The 21,781-nt window shown below is 38.6% G+C and overlaps 1 protein-coding gene across 5 annotated transcripts in view; it reads left to right on the top strand.

Moving 5' to 3' along the window:
- The window catches only part of CYRIB (CYFIP related Rac1 interactor B), a 95,434-nt gene that overhangs the window by 55,325 nt on the left and 18,328 nt on the right, over nt 1-21,781 (top strand). For 3 of the 5 annotated variants that reach the window (XM_062568420.1, XM_062568419.1, XM_062568421.1), the window contains one exon: nt 8,772-8,808. The exons of the other annotated variants lie outside the window; for them this stretch is intronic. The gene's annotated coding sequence lies outside the window, so the exon portion shown is untranslated. The remainder of the gene's footprint in view (nt 1-8,771; nt 8,809-21,781) is intronic. 5 annotated transcript variants of the gene reach the window in all.

The raw sequence follows: 21,781 nt of genomic DNA, 5'->3' as shown, positions 1-21,781 counted from the left end.
CCTGTGGTACATGGTGTGTCACAGTTTGAGATAACAAAGTATTGTGTTGTCAAAACAGGTTTTGAACCACGCTGTAATTATCCAAGAGTCAACTTTAAATTCATCCTTTGGCTTATTGTGATTATGTATGATATGAACAAACCACATTTGTCTGTCTCTAAATTAACAGCATAGTTTGCCCTTTATGGAAAATTGAAAAGCTAATTAGAGAAGCAGTTAAGAAGAACGCTAGGATTCATCTGATTTCATACTTCCAGCTTCTCTTGCCACTCCCTCATCTCTCTCTCTAACCCCAAGAGGGAGAATTTAAATGGGATGGCCACGCTTAGTGAAACTGGGTAATTCTAGAAAGCAGCACTTCATCTGCAGCAATGGTAAAATATTTACATTACTGCATTGCATTACTGCATTGCTTTTAGGGCCGAGCAGGGCTTCTTTGTTCTGCGTCCTGCTGCACAAATTTGGTTATGCTGTTTCCAGCATCAGCTTTGGGCTAAAAAGGCGTCAGCTGAGATGAGCTCTACCACGTTTTAGGCCTGACCCAGAACTCGAGTCAGGCCCCCAACTCTGGGAACATGCTGAAAAGAGACTGTGGTCTCCAAACACCACTTAGAGCAGAGCGTGCCTGGGTCCTGAGCGACTGGTGCTGAGCTAGAAATAGTGAGTCAGTGGGCCACAGCGTGGTGCAGAGGAGCTCAAATGGCTGTATGCAGCAAGCATGCCTGTCTTCTCCAGGTGTATTCCTTCCGATTGCAATGTTTCAGCTGCTCCTTTGCACAGATACTGAGCAACATGAGATATTTTAATGTTTTCTGTATTTTTCAGATAGTAACTTTTCCGTTTCATTAACTGACATGTATAGTTTTTTTTTTCTGAGTATCAGAGTCATTTAGAGATGATCTTTATTATCTCTGGCTTTTGAGTATAATCCCTGATAATTATTCATTTTTATTTTAGTGCTCTATGTTACCTGCACGCGCAAAAATAAAAATCTTTCCGTGCAACTTTGAATTATTCCCCTGTGATGATGATGGGGGGGAGGGTGAGTCACCTGCTTATCATATTTGGAGTCTCTGCTCCAGCATTGACATTGTACTGTCTGTGGATTAACAGGTTTTGCATTTTAATTTAACAACTGTGAAAGCACCTTTGGTACTGTTTGCAAAGTGGAAGCAGATGCGTACCTGCAGTCATCTTACTAATTCTGAGAACTCTGTTGTGGCTTGTGTAGCTCTTTGAAGAGCAGCATTTGAGTGACAAAACTTGACGTGTACTTCTTCCTTTTGGACAAAATCTTAAAAATCTCTTCCGTAACACTTCTGGTCTTTAGTGCAAACTCCTTAACACGCAGCAGACTTAAAGAACAAGGGCCGGAGGGCTACGAGGGTGCCTGTCCTATGCGCCCGTACAGTTAGTAGCAAGTGATCTTGTTCAGAACAGGCCGTGTGTTGAGGAAAGCCATCTTGCATACGTTACCGACTTCTGTATGGCTTTGACTGTCTGGGAAGTTTATCTAAAAGTTAAACAAATGCGCTGCGAGGGATCTAATACAAGGTTCTGTTCTATTTTGCTTGACTCTCCTCTATTAAACTAGGAAATAGATGTTAAATAAAATGTGCAGCATTTAATATGTGCTTTCAAAAGTAGGTTTCTTATTCTGGGAAATATTATGCAGCCAGTGTAGAAAGCAGTGAAGTTAAAAATGCTTTTGAAACTTGAAAAGCTTTCATCGTAGTGTCAACTGGATGGCGACAGTAGGATAATATGAGAACCATTAGGGTATAAGAAAAATCATTCACAATGAGGTGATACACTGTAAACACATGAAGACAAATGTACATCTTTCTGACAACTGAAACCACTTTTACTTTCCATTTGTGCCACAAGTTAAAAACAATCTCCTTTGATAGTATTATTGTAAATATATTGCTGTAGGTTTGCCTATAAATTCTATTTACAGTTCAGCAAAGCTTGTGGAATTGATTTGTCTCATCCATGTAATAATGAGTTTGTCGAAACACTTCTGAATCTGGCTGTTAAGTACAGTTTCTCTTTGTGTTTTTTTTTCCCACTGTCTAGAAAATATTTTGGTAGAAGTCTTGATCATTTGGCTCATGTTTTGCCATCATGTATTTATTTTGTATTAGTGCTGGTATCTAAGGCAAGAAATAGAAATGGCTGACAGGTTTTTAGGCCAAACTAAGCTGTCTCCTGTTTATTGCTGTGATGTATCTTGGGGCTTGTTTAATGCAGTTGGTCGTAATAGCATTGGAATAGATTGATGGGCTTAAAGCCTGGGCAGCCCTGCGTGTGCTACACTCTAATAGTACATACGGTCATCGAATGCAAATCAAACTGTGCTGATGTGGTGTGATGCAGTATCTCTGCTCCCATGGTGGGCTTGTAATTGTTTAAAAGCTTGAACGAAAGTGGTGGTAGATCTGAAGGTGATGGGGGCGATTTAGACTGTAATGAAGCAGGGTGGTCAGTGCAGAATTCTTCCAAAAATACTTTCTTCAAATGCAGTAATCCTACTGCAATGCTTGAAAAAAAGGTTTAATGCATAGTAACTCTATGTTCTCCTTGAGTCTTTAGCCATGCCGTTCTGTTTATGAAGGAAAGCCACTGTTGTTTTTTTTTTTTTTTTTTTTTTTTCCTTCACCTGTAAATAATTGCTCAAGACAACATGAAGTGTTTAGTTCTGGTTGTTCAATGAACCTTCAAATCAAACCCATTAATTTAAGGATTGTTTTGACTTTTTAAAAGTCACTTTTAAACAGACCTGCAAAATATGTAAACTATTTTTTTTTTTTAATGAGGAAGACGTTTGACCTAAAAAGCTGTGCTTGTTGAGCAGGTGATTGGGCTTTCATGTTATGTAGTATGCGGCCTCTTCTCTCAGTTAATGATAAATGTTGCTGATTTCACTTCCTGACTTACAGAAGGGCTCTTAAAGGAAACTTCTAGGTGACTTTTTTTTTTGTCTTCCCTTCCTCTTAGCAGGGAACAGGACTACTAACACTTAGTTCTTCAGGTCAGGTTTTCAGCAGCTCACTGGTACGGCCGTTCTGGGGACGTGCTGTGTTCAGGCTGTTTCTGCGATCACGAGTGTTGCAGCTGTAGGCATCGGACATCTGCCCGGGGAACATATTTGTTGAATACGGACCTTGGCCAAGACTTCTGTGTTCCCGTATTTTATCTTATGTTTACGGCCCTATATTCGTATGTAACAGTGTTTTTTGGGGAGTGGGTGGTGGGTGCGTACTTCGAAGTTAAATGTTACCTAACAAACGTTCGGTTAAAGCAAGTTGGTCAGATTCTTCCTTTCTGGACAGTTAGGATTAACGTGTGTATCTAAGTGGGTAGCAGGGTATTTAAGTAGTGATTGATATAATTCTTACTAGTGTTCTTCCTTAGCATTTTTACCTGCATCTAATCACCCATATTTTTTCTTTTTGTTTAAATAATTCTGATCTTCTATTAGTGACTTGTTACTGCTCAGTATGTCTGAAAAGTTTCCTTGTTTTTAGCTGGAACAGTTGCAGATATTTCCATGTATCTGGCCAGATGGAGCTCTCGGACCGTGCTTAGGCAAGCTGGAGGTGCTGTCAAGAGGCTCAGCACCGTGTTACTGTGTGTTGCAGTTACTGTGGCCGGAGCAGAGCTGCTGTGGCCATGGGGTGCCCGATGGCTCTCGGCACCCATTACTGCCGCACCCAGAGCTCTGTCATGGAGTCAGGCTCCTGCACAGCGTTGTCTCCTGGCTCGTGCATGATGTACTACAAGTAAGCTGTCTGTATTCCTGAGGGTTAGTGGGGCAATTCTAGGGCCTAGGGAAGAAGGAGGTAAAGCAGAACCACTCACCTGTCCCTTCTGACCTGCTGAGCCATCAGGGCTGAGAAGTACGTGGCAGTTTCTGCTGGTTGGCTTCAGTAGGAGGAGCATCTCAAGCTTTTTTTTTTTTTTTTTTTTTTTTTTTTTTTTTTTTTTTTTTTAAAAAACAGCCTGCTTAATCTGTAGTCTGGAATAAAGCAGATTTCTTGCCTTTGAGCTGCAGAGATGCTAGCTGCAATACCAGTGTAGCTGTAACCTATTTTTCTTAGGTCTAGATTCATCTTATACTTTTGTCAATATGAGCATTAACTAAGGCTTTATTTTACTCAGCCTTATGTACTAGTTCAGCTCTCAATTTCTGATACCATCAGGGAACCAATTTATGGTTAGAATTCACCAAAACTGGTAAAAATGTGTTTTAGATGGTAAATTGCTATGTTCCCTTATTTCAGTTTCTTTTTATAATATATATTTCTTTCTACTCATATGACCTAATGCAGTCCTGAAGGACTAAGTGTTTACTCTGAGTGCAGAAATAATGATTATAACAACTAAGGACCCCTCTGTGTGTTACTGTATAGAGTCATGGGCCTTAACTGGGCTTGCTCAGAGCTGATAATATACTACTGATAGCGTTGACTGAGAAAGACCTGTTAGCTTTTTGCCTTATCATTTTCGTCATGCAAGTTGATGAGTCTTGCTGCAAACTTTCTGGGGCAGGGTGCTGTTTTGCTTCTGTTATGCTGTTATTAATGAGTCACTCAGAACTTTCCATCTTAAACTTCGTCATATTCTTAAGGCGCGATACCGATACCGTTCGCATGGCTTGGATGAGTAGTTGAATCACTTCGTTGGTATCCAGGAACACTTCACAAATGAGTGTTAACAGCATAACATCAAAGGAAGTGTCAACTGTAGACAAATAGCAATGTTAAGGAGTCATATGGGAGTTACACATGTAATAGAGAGCAACTGCGGTATCATTCAGTGTTAGAAAGATGTTCAGTACCTCTTCCTAGCCTGGGAATCCTCGAGTGCTCTTTGAGTAGGGAAAACCTGACTGATGTTCACAATTCTGCAGTACTAAAGCACTTCAGGATATAGATTTCTGACAGTCCCCCCCTCCCCCCCAAAAAAGGAGGTAATACGCTATCAGAAATAGCAAGTTCAGTTGTTTGAATAATTTACTGTTAGATAGTAATTTTTTTGCAGTTTCCAGCAAAAGGGGAAGTTGCGTAGCGTGGACATGAGTTCTGCTTCCTTCACCCCTCCTTCCCCCTGCCTCACATACACAAATCTTTGTTTACCTGAAAGTCCTTATGTTTCTTCTTGTTACCTAACATCTAGTTTTGAGAAGTCAATAAAGATTATTTGGAAATATTCAAATTAACTTTCTGATTTCGTTAAAAATACTTACTACTTCAACTTACACATTTCTTTTTCTGTGTAAAACTTTGACAATGTGCAAAAAACAGGATTATGGTAGTTCATCTTAACATTTCCACTAAGCCTCTGAGCTGTAGCTAGCATATTTTGCTGCCTGAATTTTAACTATTTAATTATCTATCAAGGTAGTGGCTTGCTTTGGAAAATATACCTGTAAGTAGCTTGTATTTTAAGGGTCTTAACTGCAACTTTCTATAAATTCTGTAATTTGCCTTATGATTCTTCATGTCTAAGTAGCATTATGTAAAATCATGCCTCTTTTTTAGAATATTTTCAAAGAATGGAAGTTCTTAGTTATAAAGACTAAGAGCTTATAAATACTATATTCCCTTGGAAGCATTTGTTGAGATGTTTTCCCATTTCCATGAATTAAATTCCTGTTGGAGATAGATGTAATACAAGCTTTCATATAGAATGTTAGGCTTGTATATCTCTGAATATCTTTTTATGTCATGAAAGATTCTTTCCCGCCCCCCCCCCTTTTCAAATAAAAAGGGTATAACCCAGTTTCTTTATGTAGTGTGACATCTAAACTTCCTGGAAATATTTACTTCAAAGCAAACCTGATAGCTCATTGCTATATTACTTTGAAGCCAAGTCTTCAGACGAAGTTGCAGAGAAACTGAAGTAGTGCTTTGTGGACCTCATTTGTAGTACAGCTGAACAGCTACTTGCACTAAATTTAGCATATGTAACCGCATATGCCGATAGATATTTGGATGGAGGGTATGAAGAGTTCATATCAGTTGTATTGCATTTTAATCTGAACAGAAGACCAAGAGCGTAACATCTGTGCTTTTGGCAAGTGTCTAATACGGGTCTTGAACTCCCCCAAAAGTTTTTTAGACTGCCATTTCCATCATTCAATTATAAACCTTTTAAAACAGGCTTTAGTGTAGTAATTAATATGAGAGGCTATAGAACAGCTTTGAGAAATGGTATAGGATAGGGAAAGGTTTAATATAACACACAGACTTAAAGGATCCATTTAGCTTTAGAAGAGTAACCAGGCAATGAGCAGAGAAGCAAGATCTGAGCTGAAGCTTTTTCACAGCCAGTGGTCAGAAGCCTGTAGGCTTGCTCTTTTATGTGACCTAAGATAACTTTATGCTAGTGACAGATATACTTACTACCATTGCACAGACTTATCTGAATATTTTTGATAACCCTACATATATAGCAGCATTTTCTTTTAGGATCACTAATGTTAGTCGTACTGGTTTCCATCTAGCATTAAACAGATGTTCTTCTGTAGATGCCCTGAAACTTTCTTTGAAACGTGATCTTGATCTTAGGTTTGATTAACTTTCTGTAGATTAGCCACCTGCTATTGTTACTAATGTAAAACCCAAGTTTGATTACTAAACATTTCTTTATGTTCTTTTTCATTACTCACAAGGTGTGGGATGTATGTGACTTAGGGTTGGTTCTGTGTTGCGTTGTTCTTTTGTATGTTTTAATGAATGCTTCTAATTCCAAGAGTACCTCGTTGCTGGAGTGGCTTAATTGAGTTTAATTTCAAGCTTGTGACTGAGGGAAGAGAACAGGAAATTTCCCAGAGCACTGCAGTCCTTGAACCAGGTCCTGTTTTGCTCAATAATATGAGGACAGGACAGTTAATATTTGCGGATTGAGAACATCTGTGCTGTAGTTCACCTCTGGCTTGCACTAAGTTTTTCAAGTTGGTGGTAGTTACCGAGGGAAAGTTTAGTACAATCTTGAACTTCACAGAAGCAATTCTTAATGCTTTCTATGTGAAAGTAGCAAATTGGATTGTTTTTTGAAGAGCAGTAAAGTCTTCGTGTCTAATTCTTAATATGGAGTACGGGAATGCCTATGTGGGCTTTCTTTTAATAGTGTTATAAGCTTAATAGTTTTATGAAATACTTTACTTTGTGTAATGAATTGGTATACCAGATCATCAGAAAACTTGAGAGCAATCTGGAGTCTCGTTACACAGTTGTTGTCTACTCAATGTTACCGGTTTGTCACAGCCAGAAAAACTTGAACGTTAGCTGCAAAATTGCCTTTCTTGTAAGCAGATCTTGTCAGCAACCATCAATCCAACGTTACGCTTACGTGTAGAGGCTTCCCAGTTCAGCCAGGGTTGGGCAGAAGGCATTGGTTTCATCTTGGGAGTTACTGGTTAGCTTGTGTTCTTCCAGAATCTGTTTTCACATGCTGCTGAGTTGAGCAGTAGCAGTTCCAGTCTAAGATGGATACCCGAAACACAGGCCTTATTCAGTGGTTGGCCTGTTACAAATCTTTTCAAACTGACTTATCCACAGTGATGGCAAGTTTACTTAGTGAGTTTTTTTATATTTGGGTAACATTTGACTTCTGTCAACTTCAGACTTTTCCTCTGACAAACTGAATGATACTTGGTTTCATTTTCTTCTGCAAGTGGATAACTGCAGTTGAGATGATTCACTGCCCCGCTTTAATGACTGCAGACATTTCTCCTCCAACTGCTGTGACAACTCTTTGGATTCCTGCTGTAGAAGATATTAGCATATGCTTTGGCCTGTGTCTGTTGTCAGGAATTTAGGCTGCAAGTCATAGGTCCATAAGAAAAGATGGATGCATGTATAATGTGTGTGTGTGTCTGTGCATATATGTGTACACACCTTTGTATATAGGCATACACACACACATATGTATAATACACATATAAAAATAGAGGTTCCTAAAGTGAGAGATAATAATTATTCTGCTATTTGACTCCATAAAATGATGCTAAAAAACATGATCTCATATTACTCAAGATAACTTTTCTGCCCAGAACTGCTTCTCTATAACATAAGTTAAATGCTTGACTGCCTCAGAACAGCAAACGCTGGGAAAAATGCTTGATTCTGTGTTAGTCAGTCTGCACTACCCCTTAAATTGTATAGTCTACATGTCTCTTCTTGTGCCTGTTGATAATACAGGAAACTATTATTCTGAAAATCCAGACCTTAAGAAGCCAAGTCAAAAGGTAGCTCAGATACAGTGCAGAGCCTGTGTGCTAACCAGGGGAATCCAAGTAATGCGCTCTGAATTGCTATTCTTTATTCACGTGCTCTTTTATGTCTGGATTGAGGTGCACCTTCCAAAAATGAATCATACAGAGGATCTGTCACACCATTAACTTATATTTGACCATTTTTAATAGATGTGCAGTGGTTGAATCCCACTGACGGCTAGAGACCTGTGAGTCAGTTCCTTATCTATTTAGCGTGTGCTTTATTGTATAGCCTAGTGTTAACCTCTGAATTTAAAATATGACTTGGTATGAAGTCACACTGTTCTGCATTCTGGTTGTTTGTAACATATTTTCCAAAGTCGTAGTAGTCATATAGATCCAATATTACCTTTATGAAGTAGATTGAGAAGAACAGTACAATGTCTGGAACAGATGTATGTTTGCTTTTACAAGGCCACATAGCATTACATTAAAGACTTGGTGCAAATGAATGTATTTTCATAATCTTGTTTTTCTTTTAAAACAGACTGGAGGCCAAGAACAGAGAGCAGCACTGGCTGTAGGTAAGAGCTGTAACTTGCCTTGCTTAAAAACGCTCCTAATCTCTTAAAGGGCAGAAAAACGGATCATGCTGAATATTACCAGTTTGCTCTTCAAGAATTCCTTTTTCCACAGTTGCTTTTATACTTTCTGGAATATCTGTCTTTTTTCTAGGTAGTATTTTGATCTGTAACTTAATCCATTTCTCTTTAACTAAAGATGATAAAGTTGCAAATGTTTATTTTATTCCTTGCACAGTATCTTGTGACAGACTACACAGAAACGGCTTTGAAGAATCTTTACTGTAGCAGTGTGAAGAAATTTGTTGCTTGAAGTATAAGGCATTTTCAGTGTGTACAGAGCATACTAGTTTGGCAACACTTAAGAGCTTATTCTAGAAGATTGTATTTAAGCTTGGAAGATTGGAATGAGGGGAGAATGTTGTTTTATTCTTCTTTAGAATTTATTCTTTCTATTTACTGAAGTTACTATGTAGCTTAAGTTCTTTTCTGGATGAGGTGCCTTAAGCCAGAAACCAGTATTTTAAACCCGCTTGTAAGGCTGAAGTGGGACATGTGCTTAGTGGATGATTTTGCCTTCTGGTGTTAAAACCTGCTATTTGTCATGTAAGCTACTTTATAGAGTATTATTTTGTTATACTTCATGCTTATTGTGCTATACCAGCACAGCTATTTTTTATCTGTCAGATTGTGAAGGTAATGGTACTAAATGTGAGGTAGGATTTACTTTTCTTCTGATTCTGATGATACAACAAAAAGCCTTTTGAAATCTGAGGAGCTGATTAGAGTATGTTACCAGTTTGGTTGACGGTAGTGTAAAATGTTTCTGAGCTCCGCATCTAAAGCTGTGTAAATACCGTATTGAAGAAATAAGATTATGAAGCATTATAACTGTGTAACTAAAATAATTGCCCCTTGAATTACAGTACGTGATCAATGTATTAAAATAGTTGTTTGGCAAAATCAATGGTTTGTTGAGATCTTTTTTCATATTTTTGATGTAATTCTTAGAGCTTAATGGCTATGTAGGTTCAGAAAAACAATCCATTTACCCAGTATTTTGTCCCTCTGGGTTTCTGGGAGGAGTGTGGGAACAGAATAAACACATAATGGTATTTTCCTGATCTGTAACAAACTGTAGTGGAAAATACCTAGTGCTAGAGGTGGTAGCATTTTCAATTCATGGCCCTTGATGCACTTATATGTGACTTTGGAAGTAACAAAGTTACAATTTGAAACAATACAAATCTTAACAGCTTTCTGTGCATTTGCAACGGATACAGTGTAAGAGTCACCCTAATGAGTCAGAGCCTGGGTCTGTCTAGACAAGTATGCTGTCCCAAGGGGTCACCATCCTGCTTCCCTGTGCATGTGTGCACTTTGTTACGCTCTTCTTTCCACACCCCCTACATATTCCTCTACTAGGACAGTGCTGCTTCTGCTCGAGAAGATGAGTCATCAGGAAAACTTAGCAAAACTCCAGGGATATCACTGCGAACAGAACTGCCAGAGACCAGTGAGACCAGATGATGAGAAACTTCAATTTTCTTTGAAGGAACTGAGAATGAAAAAATATTTCTGGTACTGAAAGAGAAATATTTACAAACTAGGAAAATGTCACCACTTCAGCAACTTCAGAAAGTTTGTGTGTCTCTGACTGCTAATGTTTTTGCCTTCTCCAGCTGTGCTGAGACAAAGCAGCTGCCAAATGCTTAATAGTGTTTTGAACCAGCTGGGAAACACTAACCTGAAGAGTTTGACAAGATTGGCCAAAACCGTACCCAAGCAGCACTGTGAATGGGAAAGTGCTAGTGAAGGTGACAAGGAAAGCTCTAAAGCCCATTGAAAATTTTAACCAAAAGGTTTGAAGAGTGAAAAAACTGAAGTAGATGTCACTTTGTGAATAAAGTTAAAACTTGAAAAAGCTTAAGATACAACAAAACCCAAACCTTCAAATGCTGCCCTTTAAGCACATGCCTAGGGAGGAGCAGGAACAGGTAGAGCCTGTATTGGTGCTTCCAGTACAGAGGTGCTTTCAGCTCAAGTATTTTTCTGATGCAGATGAGATTATTGTATATATTTGGTATTCTTTAATAGCTTTTTCTTTCTCATATTTGCCTCTTCTTCCCTTGAACTGCTGCAGACTTTTAGCACTGTTTTTCAGTGCATTGCACTGACATGTTACATACAGAGCCCTCTCCTCTTTATTTTTCAGCCTGATTCCTTCTAGTTTGTTCAGTGCCAGTAGCTCTTTTTAAGAGTCTGTTTTTTGTTGCCTATGCATGCTCTATGTCACTTATGCTTTTATAGCTCTCTGTCATATTCTCCTCACCTCAGAAATCTTTCAGATGAGGAGTCCAAGACAAGTTGTTCCGCATATGGAAGTTGTTCCAGACCTTTGATCATCTATGTAGTGTTTCTCTGAACTTTTTCCAGTTTTTCCATATCTGTTTGTGATGAAGGGATCACAATTTCCTTTTTATAAATCAGTGGTTCAAAACTGAATCACTGAATTAACTGTTAATGAGCATAATTACATGCAAACTTGAGCTAAAACTAATGTGAGTCAAAGATTTTTTTCCAGAATTGTAATGGCTGGCATGGAATCTATAATCTTCAATGTGAAGTAAGGATTGTTTTTTCCCTGATTCATCACCTTACAGTTCCCTACATTAAATTTTATTACCAAGCCATAATAGTCTTCTAAGATTCTTCTTTAGTTCTCCTGCCTCCCTTTATCCTCACTATCCTGAATAACAGCATCACAGCAGAGTTTCTCATCACATTGCTCTGGGCCTTCTTACGTTATCTATCAATATGTTGAACAGCATCTCTGTGAAACTCCACCAGTGACTTTCCTCTGTTTTGAGAACCGATCATTTCCACCTTTCCTCTGTTTCTGTCCTTTTAACTGTTTGTTCAGGAATCCTCCTATGGTTGCTCTTAGTTTCCTTTAAAAGGCTCCTTAGGTAACTTTGACAAAAGGTCTTTGACAATCCACCTAGATAATCTGTTAGATCACTACTACCTAATGATTTGTTTAGCTAAATGCACTGCAGTAGGTGTGGGTTTTAGTAATACCATTGGAACAGGGGCTTTTTGTATATATGGTTTCCTGCTAAAAAGTTAGTTCTGTCGGCGTTCTCATAGCTGATATCAGCATTCTAAACCTGTCAGTGTCTCCTATAAAATACCTAGTGGTTTGGAGACTTTAGGCCTCTCCAGTCAGACCTGCAAATGAGAGCACAGTTCTAGGTGCCTGAGGCTCTGTGGATTTTCAGAATTCTAAGAGGCAATGGTGCACGAAATCAGTTCTGCATAAAATTGTCCATACTTGCACCTTGAAGTCTCACAGCATCAGTAGCATAATATGACTGGAAAGCAGCAAATGTTCCTCTCTAATAGGTAGATGAAAATAAATTCTTATGTCTCGTATTTATGGGACAACCTTACTTTCATCCCAATATTAAAGGAAAATTTAGGGAAGGAGTAGAAAATAAGATAAAAGATAATAAGATTTAGCTAGAGAATGCTAGACCAATGTCTCTTTTATGCTTACTTTCTAACAAGAAAAGCTGTCTGGCCTCGAAAGTAGTTGATACTATGCCTCATGAAGGTGTCTGAAGAACTAACTGGAAATGTTAGACTGCTACAGATTTCTGATCTTGCAAGAAATCTTCTTGAGAAATGTTGAAGAACAACCTACTATATAGAAACAGATTTTCTTTTTCTTTTCTCCCCTAGCCTAATGCATCTCCAGTTTTGTTACCGCTTTTGAAAACAGATGGGATGGAAGAGGAATATCATCCTGCTAGTCATCATCTATTGTACCATCAGTAACTTAATGTGTTTCATTAGCTTTGTACATTCTGCAAGCATACTTCATCCAACTGGTGTAGTGGAAAGAGAAAACTCTGCAGGATTTTCAACAAACTTTCCTGAAATGCAGAAGTTGACCCTTCCAGGCATGTGATCTGGAAGTCTTCTCGCCCTTGTGATTCAGAGCTAGTGTATCACTGAAGTGAATTCTCAAATGCAGTAGCATCGGGGTAATACACACAAACAAGGCTTGCATTTCGGTACTGACACACTGAAAAAATCCTTTGAGATACAAAATGTAAATGCAATCTTTATATCCATCAACTTGATGACTAGATAATGTGTCATAACCTTGTTGCTGTAGCAGTGTGGAGGAGCCAAGGCAGTAAAGGAACACAGTAGTTAGGAGTCAAAATAAAACAAAATGTTTCATCTGATATTAAGACCAGTGTGGATAGTTGTACTCCTTGCATTAGTGCATTAGATGGCAGTATTGCCAGGCAGTTTGTCAAAGCCTCAGTGGAACGTTGTCCAGCTTAGTGACTGAAGCATATAGGAGTCTAATGCATATTAGATGAGAATTTAGCTATTTGGGGGGGGGGGGGAGGGGGAGGAGAACAAAACACATTTCCAAATAAAACTAGGCCTGCAGGGGAAAGAGCATTCTTACATAGTGAAGTTAGGGATTGAAAATATTTTTTTCTAGACAGCATTTAGATAAGACTTGCACTTTTTACGTTGAGTTGGCAGGAGGAGAACTTATCACAAGTTTTTTGTTTTTATTTTTTCTGAGATGGAAACATGACAGCTGTTAAATCAAACTGACATCCTTGAAGTATGAAACTTTTGTAGGAATGTGGTGGTATAGCACAGTTTTAATAGGCATACCATCCTTTCACAGACTAAAAGTTTTTAGTAAAGTATCAAAAAAAGCAATCTGGAAACTTACTTACTTTTCCTTCAAATTTAGCTGCAGCAATTATAAAACAGGGACATCTTGCTGCCCTTTGAACACTTAAGCATAGGGTGCCATACTGAATTCTTAATATTGAGCTAAGGAATGACCAATATCAGTCCAGATCCAGGCTGAAATCATACCTCTGTCATATAAAGTACTAAACAGCCATGGGAATGTGATGTATTATTTTCAATGACTGACTTGTGTTTTTTTCCATATTAAACATTGTATTTTTTGGACCTTTATAGACCCCCAGTGTTGATGGAAATGGAAAGGTCTCAGCTTACTTTAAAGAGAAGACAGATCTGCCAGTCTGCTTCCGTGATAATGTCACAGTTGGTTAAATGCGGTGTTTAGGCTAGAAGGAAATTGCCCGCTGTCAGACTTGCAAGGGGTTTTGTTACCAACTTCATGGAAGATCGAGTGGTAAAGGAGGGACCTCTGCTGGAGGAGTTGCAGCATTGCAAAGGCTGAAGACTTCAAGCTTTCAAATAGAAGGCAAAGTATAAATTGCATTAGAATGAATGTAAGTGCCCCTGAACTAAACAACGTATTTCCCTCATAGTTGCAATATAATGGAGTTAAACACAAAGCATTATTCAGGATTCAGACAGAAAGCACGTTGAGCTTGCCTTCTGTTAAACGAGGTGGACTTAGTGATTAAGCGTGCCTCGTAACTTTGAGCCCCAGACTGACTCTTGGAAGAACTGTGCACAGTTACTTGTTGAAAGGGTAGATCAGAGCAGATTTCCAGAGACCAAATCTCCCTTTTCAGTTTCAGCTTTTTTTAGAAAGACTAATCCTTCCATACCAAAAATAAATTTTATTCCAGGTTTATGCGGATATACTTAGCTGTTTTATCATAACTCAGTGTAAGTAAGATTCAGTGTTAGCTCTGCCATTAAAGTTGTCCCAGATCAACCAGGCTTTAAGTCTGCTTCTTCAAGAGGAGTGGTGGATTCTTTGATGTCTTTTCTTTCATTTCTTCAAAGTGGAAAAATGGAATGAATGATCACTGACCAAACTTTACAGTTCTGATTTCAAGAAGCATGAGCCTTTTCTTCACTAGACCACATGTCAGGCAGAGCTCTTTTTTTGGTATGACAGATTTTGAACTCATTTTTTTCCAGAAAGGAGACTTTGGATCACACACACGCAAAGTAACTTCAGTTTTAACTGAAACAGTCTATTGTATCAAAGTCAGTTTAGCCAAAACCCTGACATCAACAGAAGTGACATTACATAGGTTTTAATGAATAATTTTACTGAGTTACCTAAACACATACTTTTAATATTTTAAAAATAATAAAAAAATAATCTGGGTGGAAGTATAAACTTTTCTGCTATTGAGGTAAGATATTGCTGGAATTCAGTGGTGTATTTTTGCTTGCATATTTTTATTCAGGGGAAGAATTACAGTGAATTACTTGTAATTAGTGGCATGTGGAAAAGTAGCCACTAGATGTCAGTAGTAGAAAACAGTATGCAGCTAGATCTTTGCGTAGGTTTAGATAGTGGTGTGTGTGCTGTAAAAGTGGATATAAACTGATGAAATCTTAAATTTGCCAGAACAAATTGTCTAGTAATGAATGAAATTGTGTGTGTTATGTAAAAGTGACAGCTGTGCCACTTCCTATATTCATTTAATTTAGGATATGAGTTAGATTTGACTGTTAGTATCCAAGCTGATATCTTTTATTTTAATAACACTACTGTCATTAATGTCACTTCTGAAAATGAGACCAGCTTCTTCAAATGATAGCTTGTTTTTGGCTGATAGCACCACTTCGCCTTCCTAAATCTAAATTTTAGAATTTTCTCTTGTTGATCCTTTTTCCAAACTGACTGATAACTACTTCTTTTTTGTGCTATTATTTCAATAATTATTTCTCATCTGACCAATGTGTTTTATTACTTTTTTTGACTTGGTTTAACTTCATATCTTTAATTACTTTCAACTCTGTTAATGATATCAATAGTATGGATTAGAATATTTCAGAGAGTATCTCACTGGTCAGAAAAGAAATAGACTGTAGGAGAACATGTTTTGATCCAAGCAAAATATTAAGACTTTTTGAAAGGAGTAATTCCTACAGTGTCATTCACAAGCCTATTTCTGTCTCTACAGCTTTTAGCTTTTAAGGTTAAGCACAGAAATACTGTCACTGGCTGTGAAACTTAGCTGTTTCTTTGGGAAAGAAAACGCCTCTGAATCCAATAGGCGCTCTGCTTTGCGATAACGTGTGTTGCTAAGGGCTTCCTTTGATTCAGCTAATGTGGGCAGCCACTTCTTCACTGTCTTTTTTCTGTTCATTGCAAGATACTGTAGGCAGAAAATGTTCAGTAAGCCTTGAAACATTTGCCAGGCTGATAAGACTATCATGTTAGAAAAACATTACAGAGAGACAGCCTGCTAGGTTTCTGTGTATGTAGGAGTTTGCTCTTTTCACTTAAAAAATATTATTTTACCAGAATCTGTCTGGATAAGAGGTTTGTGCCACATGTACCCGACCAGCTGAAAACGGAAAAATGCAATTTCACCCCAAAAGAAAATGTTAATGTTAAATGTTCTTTAATTGTGTGTGCTTTGCTTGTAGTATCATGCTGTATTTTCTCCAAAGCTTAAATAGAGATTTTAGTAGAGCACAGTCTTCACACTCCAAATGTCCCTGTTCAGCTGTCCTGAGCTTTGTTAAAAGTAGTTGTGGGAATGTTGTATGCCCTTCTAAAAGGTGAACTGATTCTTTCTTTAAGCAGATGTTTTTTAAAGATCACAAACAAATTTCTTGCACCTGCTTGTATAACTGTTTTTTAATACCCTGAAAGCATGCTATTTCTCCAGTAGAATGAAGCAAAATTCAAAATGTGTCACTTTGAAATGGGTTGCTAGTATTTCATTTTTCACCAAGATTAGTTTTTGCAGCTGTTTACCAGTTGCAAACAAAATCAGCCCCTCTTTCAAGTGAGGTCTCTGGTGCTTGGTTAAATTTAGTTGCATCGTGTATTTCTATTAAATTTCCTCTGGGCTTAGCCTAGGAAAAAAAAATGGAAATGTGTCAGGGATGTTTTCGGCATGAAGGGCATGCGTGCAAGATTTGTTTTGAAAATATGCCTTTGCTTTCCGCTTGTCTGATCATGACACTGCATGCAACATCATACAACCCCATAAGGCTGTAATGGGCCAAATCATTGTAATCAAATGTGGCGTTCCGTATGCCTTACTCTGCGCAAGTAGGTCAAGTTTGAAACTGCGTTCTTGGCTAGCCCTACTATTTCCCACAACTTACTCCACGTGACCTGAGTATTGTGCTAGAATACAGAATGTGTCAGGAGGGATTCTGGGCAGCTTCTCAGGGACAGTCAGTTTTTAGACAGAGGCTAATAGTATATGTATATTTTTTCCCCATCTCTGACTTTGTTGATGGATTCATGGCAACAAAAACTTCCATGTTCGAGTGCGTATGTTTACTGAATCCCTTGCACTGTCGCTTTGCCTTTGAAAACTGTACTATAAAAATCTTGAAATCAGTGAAACCTTGCCAAGGGAAAAATATTTGCTGATTTTAAAGTGTTGCAAGTACAGTACTCTCTCTTTCTGAATGAGAATACCAAACAAAATTGGACAGAGATGGAGGCCCTAAAGTTATGGGAGATCATGTAGGTAGCAGCCTAAACTGTACTTATGACCAATCATATGAACAGTTTTGGTTTTGTGATTGCAATATGCAAAATTCTTCTTGATAAGGATTGTAACCTTGGTGTGGATTTTATTTCAGTTGCAAAAGGCCTTACCACCCAAAAGAGTCATCTTCAGTGAATGCTCTGAGTCAGCAAGTGAGGATTCAGCTCTGGGACAGAGTCAAACTGCATGATAGAAAATGCAGTCAGTAGTAGTTGCTTTGTATTGTCTTTGGCTTTTACACAGGCAATTAAATCTTTCTTGAATTGGAGCTGACTGTGGCACTATGCTCAAGAAGGACATTGTTACCACCAGACGGTGTCTTAAGTAGACGTCGACAGTTCGACGTCAGAGCTAATTGAGTGGAACTATATCTGACTTTGCATTAAAAAAAATATAGTAGTTCTGCATATTTCAGCTGAAGACGTGGACCTTCAGGGAAGTCGGAAGAGTGCTTGGTAGACTAGTACTAACTGGGCGTGCAGCCATGGTGGTTAATTACCAAGATACGTCTTTATAAAGCTATGAAAATCTCCTAGGCTGCTATTTTTACAGAGCATGAGATTGCAGAAGAGAGCCCCCAACGATGGCTGTGACTAGTCAGCTGGTAGACTATTACTTTTTGCTACATGCGGATTGTCATCATCTTGGTATGAAGAAGATGCCTTTCCTCTCTTCCTCTAATCTTAAAGTCAGTAGTGATCATTCTTTTCATGTATTTTGGGCCCAGCAGAACAAGAGTCCATGGTAACCCTGGCGCTGTCGGGAGCTTGGATTGGAGCCCATTGGTAGCTGGAGACTTTCTCTAAGCTAGCTTGCTCTGTGTAGGGATTTGTCCAGTTACTATGCTGGCATAGCAGCCTGTCTTCTAACTCACTTTCTCTACCCTCTCTCTACCAGCAATTCTTGTGTGAATTTAACAGAAATTATTCTGTGGAGTGAGAGGTTTATTAGGAATAAAGGGTAAGGAAACACTGATAAGAGAAACTTTGGTGATGAAGTCCCCATGGAATCTTAAAGGTGAGGATTAACAAATACATGGCTCTACCTAGGATACAAAATAGTAATGATAATGGTGAAATAGTGCATGGACATGTCTACCTAGCTGTCTACTCAGTGCAGTAGATTACTGACATAGAGGGATGCTATGAGGCAGGAGGTGCAGAAAGTGGGGGCATAGGCTGGTAATACAGGCTCTTTCACACTTCCATATATCAAAGGCCTTTCTTCCAGGAGATGTTTCTTAGTTTTTTTTTCTGAAAACTAGGAAGCCTATGAAAATCATTTATTTTGCTGTTCCTCGTGGCAGATTGTCATCATGGATGCTTCAAGCTAAAGGAGCCCTCCCAAACTGCCTTTTCCTGCAAGAACCGCTTTGAGTCCTTGTGACTGCTCTGTGAGACCTCTGCGTGATTTCTGAAACCATCTGCAACTGCAGTGGTCTGCCAGTAGGATTCAGGGTCGACAGAAGTATATAACTGTGTAAATAACTTACTGTTATTAATTCCTGCACAGAATGTAAGATCTGATTTAGTAAAGTTCCTTCAGGAAGGACACAACCTGGAAAATTATGCCAGATGCTAGTTTGTATTTGCAGTCGAACTCTGTAATAGTTTTCTTGATTTGCTGGATGATTCCAAAGATGAAGTGATCTATGACTGTTATTTGCTCTTCCTGTCTGAAAGGGGTCTGATACAGCTACAAACTGTCCAGCCTCTGTTACAGCTTCTTGGCTTTTCTGACTCTCACGTGCTAATTCCACAGCTCGGCAAACAGCCCCTTGCAAATATAGCAGAAAAAAGCCTTGAGATCCTTGACTAACTATAGAATTCATCTTCATAAAATAGTGTTTTGCTTGCCCAGCTTCTGGCAGACTTGCATTTACTTAGTAAAAACTATCTAAGTAGCGAAAGTTTTACCACTAAGAAAGCAAAGGTGATCTTGTGTAAGGAATTGTGGTGTGACTAAAGGTAAAAGGATTATTTCGGTATGCTTAGTACACAGTAATAAAGTCTGTGACAGACTTTCTTCCTTAAGAAGTGAACATACAACTCTTTCCAACAACAATTTCATGTAAATTGAAATGTATCCCTACATCACACGTCCTTTTGTTGTTGCTGTCATAATTCAGTTAATTTGTCCTTCTTCAATTTGTCTTTTTGGAAAGACGGAGTTTGCCGAACTTGTTACCACTAGGTCAGTTGCGTCTGCTGTTTGGACCTGATGCGTATTTACTGTTTCACGGTAGTATCAAACCTTTTATTATACTTTACTATTTGTTAACCTCACTCCCAAAAAAGAAGTCATATATTGATATTAGAAAACTTTCCTGGGAGATGAAGATCTGTAAGAAGGTGTTTGTACTGCAAAACTGAGTCTTCACCTCATTTACTCTTTCTAGGAAGCAGTAGGGATTCAGTTAAACAATCTGTTCTGCAATTACTAACTGCTCTTCTGTAAACTTACCTGTAAAATATTTAAACCACTTAAATGACCCTGTAAACTATTACGACACTGGTCAAAAACAAAGGCCCAGCTACACAGAGGCATTCACTTGAGGAGCTGAAAATATTTTTATGATGAAGGAGATGATGGAGCTGAAGAACAAGCGTGTGTCAGTAATTGCACATGTGGTTAAAGTTCTTTTCAGACATTTAACACCATTGGCTTGTATTTTGCAACTTGCTTGTTAACATTAGAATTGACATACTTAAGGCACTGGTCTGAGGCTGGGATTTAGTTTTTAAATCTGTCTCTCTACAGACTTTAGTTGGCATTAGGCAACTTGTTCTTCTGCGTTTTTATTGCCTCACTGAAAAAATTTGTTCAAGAGTGCGTGTGTACTTGAGCATTTCTCAGATCATCAGTGTCTTCATTGTTGAGAATGGGACTAAGGGAGTCTGCACTGCGTTAAGGAATACGCTTGTGAGATAGTGAATAGTAGTTTTCTGTTATTGCTTATTTGCACAGCATTGGCATGCATATGACATTCAGTAAGCTGTGGAAACAAATGAATGCTATGGAAAAGCTATCTCCTTGAAGAAACACATGTTTTGATGGATTCATTTTTAAGAGAAGAGTCTGATCTGGAGATCCTAATTTGAAACCACCGTAAATAGTGGGTGTTTCTCACAAGGTAGGAGATCTGCTCTGACTCTCCAGTGAACTAAACTAAAGTACTTAGGAAGCAAGACTTACATTTTCTAGTGTTTAAAGGGGAAAGTTTAATGCCCAGATAAGCAAGTGTATATTAAGTGTTGAATTCTATTTGCAGAATCCATTGTGATCAGTTGGATTATGGTCAGGATTGCTTCTGTAAAAATTCAGATTTTTATCTGTTACTCAATTATTCTATTGCTGCAGCTAAGATTAATGTTCCTAATTTGGTGCTGATTTTCAAAAATCTGGGATTAATTCTCCGTTCCTTCTCTAGTTTTTGTTGATTGTGTGTGTTTGCTAAATCCTGGGCATCCTGAAAACCAAATCACTTGATGTTCTTAGTTTACTATTCCCTGATACACTAGTTGTATATTTTAAGGAATTCAAAAATCTGGCAGCACAGGATCTGAAAACTTGTTTTGCCAAAATGATGTCCGACTTCTCATTGCTTCATAGAATCACAGAATCAGTAAGGTTGGAAGGGACCTCTGGAGATCATCTAGTCCAAACTCCCTGCTCAGCATGGTCACCTACAACATGTTAGACAGGGTTGCATCCAGGCGGGCCTTGAAGATCTCCAGAGAAGGAGACTCCACAACCTCTCTGGGCAACCTGTGCCAGTGCTCCGTCACTCTCACAGGGAAGAAATTCCCCCTCACGTTCAGGCAGAACTTCCTGTGCTTCAGTTTCTGCCCATTGCCTCTTGTCCTGTCACCTGGGACAACTGAAAAGAGTTTGTTCCCGTCCCCTTGACACCCTCCCTTCAGGTACTTGTACACATTGATCAGATCCCCCCTCAGTCTTCTCTTCCCCAGGCTGAAGAGGCCCAGCTCTCGCAGCCGTTCCTCATCGGGCAGATGCTCCAGCCGTCTTCAATTTTCTTGATTTCTGACTTCTCATTGCTTCAGTTTTCTTGATTCAGAATAAACTCATCATGATTCTTAGCATTGTGCTACTTCCTTCCAAATGAACGTTGCTCTTAAGTTAAATCAGAAAACAGAAGAGCAGATACTGATAGACTGGTAGAGTTGCATTCATTTGAGACATGAAAACTGATTTTTAGGGAAGACATTGAAATGAGCTACTTTGGCGAGTTAGTGTCTTGAATTTGTCTTACAGCAGCCCCTGTGGCCTACTGGTGCTTCAGGGTGATTGTTGTTAAAGTTTGTTTTTAGGATCTTGAAGCCTCCAAAACACGTGAGGGTCATTGAAAAGGCTGTTCCTTTGTTAAATGCTTTTTTCATAGTCCTACTGAAGATACTGGTTTCTAAAACATGGGTAATGTTTGAAATTGTTTTGTGAATTTTTCTGAACTAGGTTAATCACTATTTAATTTTTCTTCCACTTTTCTTTTAGCTAGG

This window comes from Rhea pennata, chromosome 2 (assembly GCF_028389875.1).
Source record: "Rhea pennata isolate bPtePen1 chromosome 2, bPtePen1.pri, whole genome shotgun sequence".
In the NCBI taxonomy this organism is placed as follows: Eukaryota; Metazoa; Chordata; class Aves; order Rheiformes; family Rheidae; genus Rhea; species Rhea pennata.
This window is presented reverse-complemented; position numbering and strand designations above follow the sequence as displayed.